This window comes from Rhinolophus hipposideros (assembly GCF_964194185.1).
Source record: "Rhinolophus hipposideros genome assembly, chromosome: 21".
Classification (NCBI taxonomy): domain Eukaryota; kingdom Metazoa; phylum Chordata; class Mammalia; order Chiroptera; family Rhinolophidae; genus Rhinolophus; species Rhinolophus hipposideros.
In genome coordinates this window covers 18,598,979-18,608,928 of record NC_138067.1, presented here as the reverse complement: position 1 = coordinate 18,608,928, position 9,950 = coordinate 18,598,979, and positions in this window count along the sequence as shown.

Here is a 9,950-nt window from a genome sequence, read left to right as displayed (position 1 = left end):
GAGATGTGCTATATATAGCATAGAAAAAAAATTCAGACTTAAAAAGAATGTAAAATATTTCATTAATAATCTTTCATATTGATTATGTGATGAAATGACTATTAATTTTATCCTGTTTGTTTTCATTTTTCTTTAATGAGGCTCCCAAAACATTTAAAATTACATATGTGGCTCATATTTGGGGTTCACATATTTCTTTTGAACAGTGCTGATATAAACAATATAAACTTGGCCTTATACTGAAAAAATGCAGAAAAAAAAATAGAACGGAAAAATACCAAACTCATCACCATGAATGAATCTAAATGATAGGCATATGGATGATTTATTTGCCCTGCTTTACATTTTTCTGTGCTTTACAAATGTTCTGGGGGGTACAGATACCCCTGTGATAATCTGGAAAAGAGCAAAATGTGTCTAGCATTATCTCCTGTATTTCAGGGCAAAAACTGTTCTTTCTTAAAATGATTACATGGTACGGAGACTGTTGTTTTGTGGACTGAATAACGAGTTTGTAGCTAGCTGACCTTTCCTATGGTCCTGGGGATGAAGGGGAAGGTCTGACATCCTGCTCCCTGCTCTCCATGGAGACGGGACATCTTCCTTGGGCCTTCTCCACAGAAAGGGAACAGAGGGTGTGAGGAGTGTGAAGAGCAGATCGGAGGATGCTCAGAACGTCCCTGGGCAAGGAAATGAGTCACCCAGTGAGTCAGCCCAACGCCCTGCTTTCATTCTTGGTATTGTTCCACTTCACTGCTCCTCTCTGTCTGTCACCCTTTCCCCCTGAGCTACATGTGCGGCCTTGAGGCAGCCCAGGCGGATCTGACTGAGAAGGGCTCCTGGCTGCTGAGCACCTAAGGTGCCTCATTCGAGGAGCGGCCTGTGGTCACCACATGATCTCCTTTCCCCCTCATGGCTACCCATTCGACACAGGGGTTGTTGCAAAAATGAGGAACTGAGGCACACAGAGGTTAAATACACGGGCAGAGGCTCACACCTAGGAAGAGTCTGAGGTGAGATTCAAATTCAGGTCTGACTCCAGAGACTGTACTCGAACATGGCAGGACCCCACCACTCTCTTTCCTAGGGCTCTCACCTCAGTCTACCCCCTCAACAAGACCAAGAAGTCATTAATGTGTGTCTTTCCACTGTCCTGTATTTCAGGTGCTCTGACTGAAATGGACCAGGCACCTGCTACATAGGTGTTCTGCTTGCCCTTTTCCAAAAGAAGTCTCTGGAAAAAAGTCTCAGAGCCCTATATCAGACATTTACACCCAAGTATGATGTTAGGCCTATAATTCTCCTTCAGAGAGCATCTGGGGATGAAGCCCTACTCTAATTGTGGGGTGAAAAATGAACAGGAATTGCTGCCATCAGGAGAGATATCTGGGGAAGAAGAGGGTGTTCTCAGTTCTGCTCCCTCCTGAGAGCAGGAGCCGATCTACTCAAGTAGCTAACCGAGTCTTGCCTTCAGTCTATTAGCAGGATGGGTGGGGCGAAGGCCAAGTAAGCAGATGCTCATGTGATATGGCTGCCATAGAATGCCATCCCCCTCACAGATTCTACCAGTGGAGAGTCATGCCTAGGGATTAAACATTTCCCTTTCTTTTAAACCTTTTTAATTTATTTGTAATTTAATGTTTTATTGGTAATACATGCACATGATTCAAAAATTATATACATTATATGTAAATGTATATAAAATTATATACATTATATCATTTTAACCAAGTGAATATACTACACGCGGACACACATTATATTGACGTATCTTTCTCCTACCTGGTCCCCCAGCTGCCCCATCGTCATGGTAACTACTGTTAGTAGTTTCTTGTGTATATTTTCAGTTTCTTTATACATATACAAATAAATACAAACACACGTATACACATACTGCCACCCTTCTTTTTTCACAAAAGTTGCAGGCTCTCTTTGGAAAAGTAAAAATGCTGGAGAGAACACACAGTGAAAGGAGTCTATTGCTATTGTCTTCCTGAGGGCACTAAGGCCCTTTCCCTTTGTTTTCACATTTTAAAAGTCAAGTTTAATGAGGCATAACTTACATACATACAGAAAAATTTACCCTTTGTACTGGGCAGTTCTGCAAGTTTTGACAAATGCATATAGTTGTGTAGCCACTACCACAATCAACATACAGGACAGTTCTATCACTCCCTCCCAAATTCTTTCCTGCTCCTTTGTTGTTATCCACTAGCTCCTAACGATCCCATCTACACTCCCATATTCAGCCCCTAGCAACCACTGACATGTTCTCTGTCCTCATAGTCTCACCGTTTCCAGAATGTCACATAAACAGAATCGTGCAATATGTAATTTTCTTTGTCTGCCTTCTTTCACTTAGCAGAATGCCCTGGAGATGCATTCCTGCTATTATTATGTTTGTTGTGTGGATCAGTAGTTTATTCCTTGTTCTTGGTGAGTCGTATTCCATTGTATGGATGCACCACTGTTTGTTCATCGATTCATAGTTGAAGGACTTTTGGGTTGTTTGCAGTTTGGGCAATTATGACTAGAACTGCTATGAACATTCACGCACAGATTTTTGTGTGAACATGCATTTTCATTTCTCTTGGGTGACGATATAGCAGTGGGGTTGCTGGGTCCTATGAAGAGTATGTGTCACCTTGTTTTCAATCCTCACAATAGCTTGTGCCCTGGTCTTGTTGGTCTCATTCTCAGATGGGAAATCTGAGGGCCAGAGAGGTTTAGTAGCCTGTCTCCCACATCACCCATCAGATAAGTGGCAGAGCTAGGATTTGAACTCAGATCTAACAGAAAACAAAACAAAACAAAAACCCCTACTCTGGTAACTGTGATATAATTTCTGTCTTTCTGTGTGAGAGAATGTTAAAATGGCTCTGTTAAAATGGGCCAGAGACACGGAAGGTGTAAGGGCTAAAGGTATTAATAAAACATAAGCCTCACTTTCTTTCTAATTTTGGCTCCCTTACAAGAATTCAGACTTCTGGTTGAGAGGAAATCCTAGTGGGGCCCTCTCTAGGCTGGTAGTACGCTCTATTGCCTTGAGAATACCAGCTTTCCCAAAGGGAATGATTCCTAATGTTTATGAGCAGGTATGGAATGTGCTCTTAAAAGTTTATAGTTCACTTAACATGCATCATCTCATCAGAGAACGATTTCACGAGGGGCTGGACCTGTCTGTCCCTGGAACCCACCCAGAGCCTCCGACACCTGATGAGTATTGTGCCGACGGAGGCTATTTGTGACCCTTATTATTTCACTCTATTCTGAGCCGCGTGCCCCTCCCTTTGTGCAATGACAACCTGGCAATTTCAAACGCCCTCCTGGCACGCCTGGATTGGCAGGGTGGTGGCCTGGAAAGGGCACGGGCCCAGGACTCCAGTCTTTCCCTCGGGAGTTTGTTGGGCATTAGGAGGACTGTATGAGTGTCCAGACTGGGACCCGGGACCTAGGAGGCAGTCAGCAAATATTGGTTCCCTTCCTTTTTCCTAACAGAGCTGAGACAGGCACCAAGACAGCAAACAAGACGCTTGGAGGTTAGCCTATACCACCAACGTGCTGTGTGCTTCAAGAAAGTCACCTTCCCACTCTGCGCTTTCAGTTTCCACATTGATAAAAGTGGACTAGGTCCAAGTTCCCTATATGGAATGTAATTATAAATGTAGCCTTTCTTTCAGCCTAAAGAAGAGGATTTAAGGGAAAAACTCTTAATCTCCTGGCTGCCCAAAGGCCCCTGCCCTCTCCAAGGAGAGATGACATTTTACAGCCATGGTGAAGTGGTTAGAAACAGCAGGGAGAGGCCTGAATCCTTTTGATCACAGAAGGCCAGGCCCGCAGCACAGGGAGCTGAGGGAACCACTGGGTTGTGGAATAAACAGCTTCTCTGTCTAACACTCATTGCAGGAGCTTGTGAGTCTCTGTAAAGTGCAAGTAACAATGGCATGTGCCTCCTTGGGTTGTAGGTATGAGAATCTGGAGGACATACGTGTATGTACTTTGCTTAATCTCACTGGATTGTTTTGGGATAAAATGAGACCACGTTTGTGAGCCAGAGGTCTCACATGAGTTCCATTTGGCCTACACATAGGGTGACCACTTGTCCTGGTTTGCAGTGAAAGTTCCACATCCCAGGAAACCCCTAGTCCTAGGCAAATTGGGACAGTTGGTCACCCTACATACATACCCATTTGTTAAAATTGAACTCATAGCCAATGTTCAAAATTTGGAAGTTCACATTAAACATTCCAAATATCCAGAACCTCTTAAAAACTACAGGATCTGGCAACTCTGCCCACATTTGCACATGGAAAAAATTGGCTGGGGCTGGGGGATAGCAGCTTCTTTTAGATGGACCAAGCACTCACCTGTTTGCCACAATCCCCATCACTCCGTTTTGTATGACACCCATCCATCCATTTCACTCATTGATATTATCTGCCTGGCCCCTGTAGCATTGAAGTTTGCAACCCTTGGTGTAAATTTACTCTAACCTCTGAAGAGCTTAAAAATTTTGAGAGATGAAACTTTAAAAAGTTTCCCCGAGGTTGTTCCTTTTCAAGGAGTCCAAGACAGGAACATTTTAGTGGCTACAAAGCACCATCAATTTTCTCTCTGGTGCTCTTTATTAAAAAACGGAATAATGTAAGCTATAAGAATCTACATTGTTTTGTATAAAACTTAAAGTATTGCCATTTTCTAATGTAAAAGAAAATGCAAACTCAGATGTTTTCCTCCTGAATTGACCCTCAACTCAAATTCTAGTTGGAAGTAACAGAAATGTAATCTAAAGCAGTTTAAAAAGGAAGAGAGAATGAGAGAGCAAGTGAGGGTGGGGAGAAAGACAGAGAGTGTGATTTAATGGCTTCTGTAATCAAACTGCTGAACTGTGGGAAGGGAGTCTGGATCTAGGATCAACAGGATTTAGAGGCTCTGCCCCAGCTAGGCTCTGGCCCAGCTTCTCTCTGCAAATTAGCTTCATTCTCTCAAGCCACTTTCTGCATATGGAGGAGAAAAGGAGAAAAAGCAACTCTAGACTCCCATTTTTACTATTTGAATCCCAAAAGGGGGAAAAAGGGACGGGTGGTGAGTAGTGGTAGCAGTGTCTTTTCCACCAGTTGGAAGATCCAGTTAGAAAAATCCTAGGGAAGAATTCTGATTGGCCTGGCTTATTTCTATGGCTGTTTCTGGACCAATCAGGGATCTGTTCCCGGAAGAAAGTAGGGATGAGTGTTAGGTAGGTCCAAATCATAGCTACCAACAGGTTGCTCTCTGTGGGTTTAAATGATCTCTAGGGCCCTTCAGGTTGGGAAGTTCTCTGCAGTCTAGTTTTTTGGTACCAATTATAGTAATCATGATTGCTTACTATGTGTCAATCACTGTTTTAATTACTTTGCATATGTTATCTCATTTAATCTTCTCATAGACCCTCTAGGAGAATTTCATTATCCCTGTTTTACAAATGAGAGAACTGAGACACAAAATAGTTAAGCAACTGGTCCAAGTAGCAGTCCTGGGATGTGAACCCTGGTGATCTGGCCAGAAATCATATCACAGCTGCCTAACTGGAGAGGGCTACATACAGAAGTCCTCCCTCCCCCTTATCCACGGTTTTGCCTTCTGCGGTTTCAGTTACCTGTGGTCAACCATGGTCCTAAAATATTAAATGGAAAATTCCAGAAATAAACAATTTATAAGTTTTAAATTGCATGCTATTCAAAGTAGAGTGATGAAATCTTGCACCGTCCTGCTTTGTTTGGCCCAGGATGTGAATCATCCTTTTGTCCAGTGTCTCTGCGCTGTATATGCCACCCACCCGTTAGTAGCTATCTCAGTTATCAGATTGATTGTCATGGTATCACAGTTCTTGTGTTCAAGTCACCCTTTTTCACTTAATAACTGCCCCAAAGCGCAAGAGTAGTGATGCTGGCAGCTTGGATACGCCCAAGAGAAGCTGTAAAGTGTATGTATGTATAGGAAAAATCATAGTATAATATATATAGGGTTTGGTACTATCTTTGGTTTCAGGCATCCATTGGGGGTCTTGGAACATATCCCCTGCAGATAAGGGGGGAACACTGTACTAGACTGTAAAATATTTGTCACAAATGCCTGTGTGCTAGCAGTGTTCAAAGGTGTGACCACTAATGGTGTGGCTTTCCATTTGTGAGTGTGGGTGAAGGACTGGGTGAAAGGTCCCCCAGATTCCTGCCATGCTTGCTGCCTGTGCTGGGGAAGCTGCCTTTGATCTGCCGCTGAGCCACTGGGCACAGCGCTATCTGTCCATCTAGCCCTCGCCAGACAGCTTGGCCCAGACTTTCCTGCTGCATTTTTGTTTCTCACCAAGTCTGCATCCAGTGACCCGAGCCCTACATCAGGAATCACAAAACTCATATTTTGATTTTTCTTTTTTCTTTTGTGTTCCTGGTCTTGGCTCTGCCCTTCACAGGATACAAATAGCAACATGTTCGTTGTTTGGGTTTTAGGGGCACTCAATTCAGTTCAACAAACATGTAGTGAATTTTACTCTGAGCCCGACTATGAAGCCAGGGTTATAGCAATGAATGAGAAGCACACTCTGCCCTAAGGACATTGGGCTACCTTTTTTCTTTACCCTTTTCTCGAAACTGCTCTATTCTGGATTAAGCAAAAACCTTCTTGAAGGTCTGGTTCCCTTCCATTTCTCAACTTTTCCAATTCCTCCTATGGGCCAGTATAATAGCTCCAAAATGCTGCTTTCATCCACAGCTGGGATGTCATTTTTTGCCCCTAGAGCTGAATCACACCTTCAAATAAAGATTTGCATTAGCTTTCTTCCTTCATCACCCCACCAGATGAATTGATTTGTTCCCTGCATCGTTACCCTGTAGGAATTAGGCCTGTCTGCTAATGTCTCCCAGTCCATACCCCTTCTTTGGAATTGTCCTTTGTCTGCACTTCTTGGTAGGCTTAAGCAGCCACGTTTTAATCAGATGATTTGTCACCTGACCACAGCTGATTGGTTCTGAGTGATCACCTGATCCAGGGGTAGCCAGCCATTCATAGACTGAGCTGAGCCAATCAGCATCTGTTTCCTTGATGTTCTGACCGGAAAGCTCAGAGAGAGGGAGTGGATTGTGGTGTTAAGGTGTCAAGCTTGCACCAAGTAAAATCCTAGTGAGAGAGGCAGGAGAGTGGAGTGCGCACAGAAAAAGGGGCAGAAATGAGAGACCAGGCATTGCTGGGAAGAGAAAGGGAGGAGAACCCACTCCATGTGCCTGCTGCAGGTCAAACTTCCTCATGTCTCTTCTGAACTCCACTCCCTAGCCTTGTTTGGCTGGCATACCTTTCAACAGATTCTCAATTAATTTGAGCAAGTTTGACATGGCTTCTGTTTCTTGCAACCAAACAAACTGTAACTACAGTATAAAAATATTTCCTCCATACTATCATTATCACAGTTATTACACTAAGGGGCCCATATTCTGTCTATCCCCAACAGATGGTCTTTTTATCCCTTTTTATATCTCCACCACTTTCCCTTGCCTCTGTGCCTAGCACATGGTCCACACTCACTAAAAGCCTGATGAAGGAATGAAGGGATATTCATCTTCTCTAAATTTCTCTGCCTGGCTTTCCAGCCTTTCCGCATCTGGCCCCGTATCTAACCTCATTTCCCACTACTCTTCTCTACATACACACCCTTCACTGTGGTTAAACCAGTCTCACCAAGGCATCAACTCATTTCTCTGGGCCTTTCCTCATGCTGGAATGCCCCCCTCCCTCTTCTTTGCCTATTTATCCTTCTAATGTCAGCCCCCTCCTTCTTCGTTCATTCCTCAAATATTTACTGAATGCCCGCTCTGTGTCAGCCATTATGCTAAGTGCCGGGCTACAGGAGAGAACAAAACAGATAGGCTTTCTGTTGGCATGTTGCTTATTGTCTTAGGGACTTTCTGCACGAAGCCTTCTCCAAGAGCACCCCCCAGCCCTCACTCATCTCACTCCTCTCTAACCTGTTGTAGGATTAATTCTTAGGACCTCACACCACTCTATGTTAACAGTTTCTCTTGAATTTGTTTTGCCCACCAACCCTCCTCCTGCTACCTGGATTTTATGTGCCTGGAGGGCTAGAACCTGAATTTTTGTACTTTTTCTATTTATATTTATGTGGCTCAGCATTGGGACACAGTGGGCACCTAAAAAATCATTCTTCACTGCCTGCCTGCCTGCCTGATTGAAAGTGTCTCCTGCCCTCTTGGCCTGGAAAATGGAAGGACAGAGAGGTATTTGTCTGTCTTTGCAATCCCAGGAATAAACATCAGCCTGGGTTTCAGCTGATCCCAATAACCCTGGCCATAAAGCACCGTCTAAATCCAGGGTAGAAATGAACAAATAGAGGTTTTATTTGTTCTGTTTAGTCCCGGGTGCTCTGGGGGAGGACTTCACAGACCTCCTCACCACAAACCCATGCTAACAAACAAGAAGCCACTTCTCTGGCAGCCTCCTCTACGGCGTCCTTTTACCTAGGAGTCAACTCCCTTGTCTCCAGCTCTTCTAAAAGACACCTTTCAGCTCTGAGTCCTTACGGGGTGGGAGGGGAAAAACATAGGGGCACCAGATTTCATTCTCTCCCCAGACATAAGCAAAGGTGGTTCGTCCCAAACTGAGTCCAGCAAGCCCTCACCACAGAACTGCCCTGCATAAAGAAAGTGCCTTTTTGAAACACAAAGTTACTCTTTCAACTCAGGAAGGGAAAAAAATAATCCACCAACCAACCCGAAAACCTGCACCTGGCCAAAATCTTGAGGTTGATGGCAGGATCGAAGTGAATCATTTCTCTCTGCTCTGATTGCATCAGCAACAGGCGGCGGGGAGCTGCTTGGTCCCCAGCAGAGGACTCACGCCACATTTGTGCCCATTTCTGATTCCCTTTTTGTCTGTCAGCAGGGCCATCGTAAAGTAATACAGGACAGGAATTAGGTTGAACCCCTGGTTGAGTCCAGGGACTGATAGTTCTCAGAGAGAAGTTGTTGTACCCCTTAGGGGCTATTCGTCGAGTCACGCTCAAGACCAACTAGCTCCATCAGTTTGCCCCCGTTTGATGTGCTCACAATACCTCTGACCCAAAGTCTTAGCTCATAGGTATCCAAAGGTCGACACACTAACAACAACTAGCACTTTTTGAGCAAATTCTTCATAAGTACCCCGCCCTTGCTAAAACTTTATTTATATGTTTAGTCAGCCCTCCATTTGCGGGAGTTCCGCCTCCACAGATTTAACCAACCACAGATGGAAAGTATTCCAAAAAACAATAAAAAGTTACATTGTTGCTGACAAGTACTATATAGTCAGGCCTAAAATGGTGAACATGTACAGATTATTTTCTTGTCATTATTCCCTAAACAATATAGTATAAAAACTATTTACATAGCACGTACATTGTATTAGGCATTGTAAGTAATCTAGAGACGACAAAGTATACGGGAGGATGTGCACAGGTTACATGCAAATACTATGCCATTTTATATAAGGCAATTGAGCATCCAGGAACTTTGATATTCAAGGGGGTTCCTGGGACCAATCCCCTTTGGGTACTGAGGGATGACTGTACAGTGGTACCTCGGTTTTCGAACATCTCCATTGACGAACATTTTGGTTTATGAATGTCATAAACCCGGAAGCAAATGCTTCATTTTTCGAACACGACTCAGAAGTCGAACATGTCACATGGCTTCCACTGAGTGCAAGATCGTGAGGCCTAGCTGTCGGCTATTTTTGAACATTTCAGAACTTGTGGATTACGTTCGAAAACCAAGTTACCACTGTATTTCGTTAGATCCTAAAAAGAACAACAAAACCCCTATGAGGTAGATATAATGATTATTCTCTCTTCTATAGAGATAATAAAAATTGAGGCTCAGAGAAGTTAGGAGGCTTGTCCACAGATAATAAGTGACCAAGCCAGGATC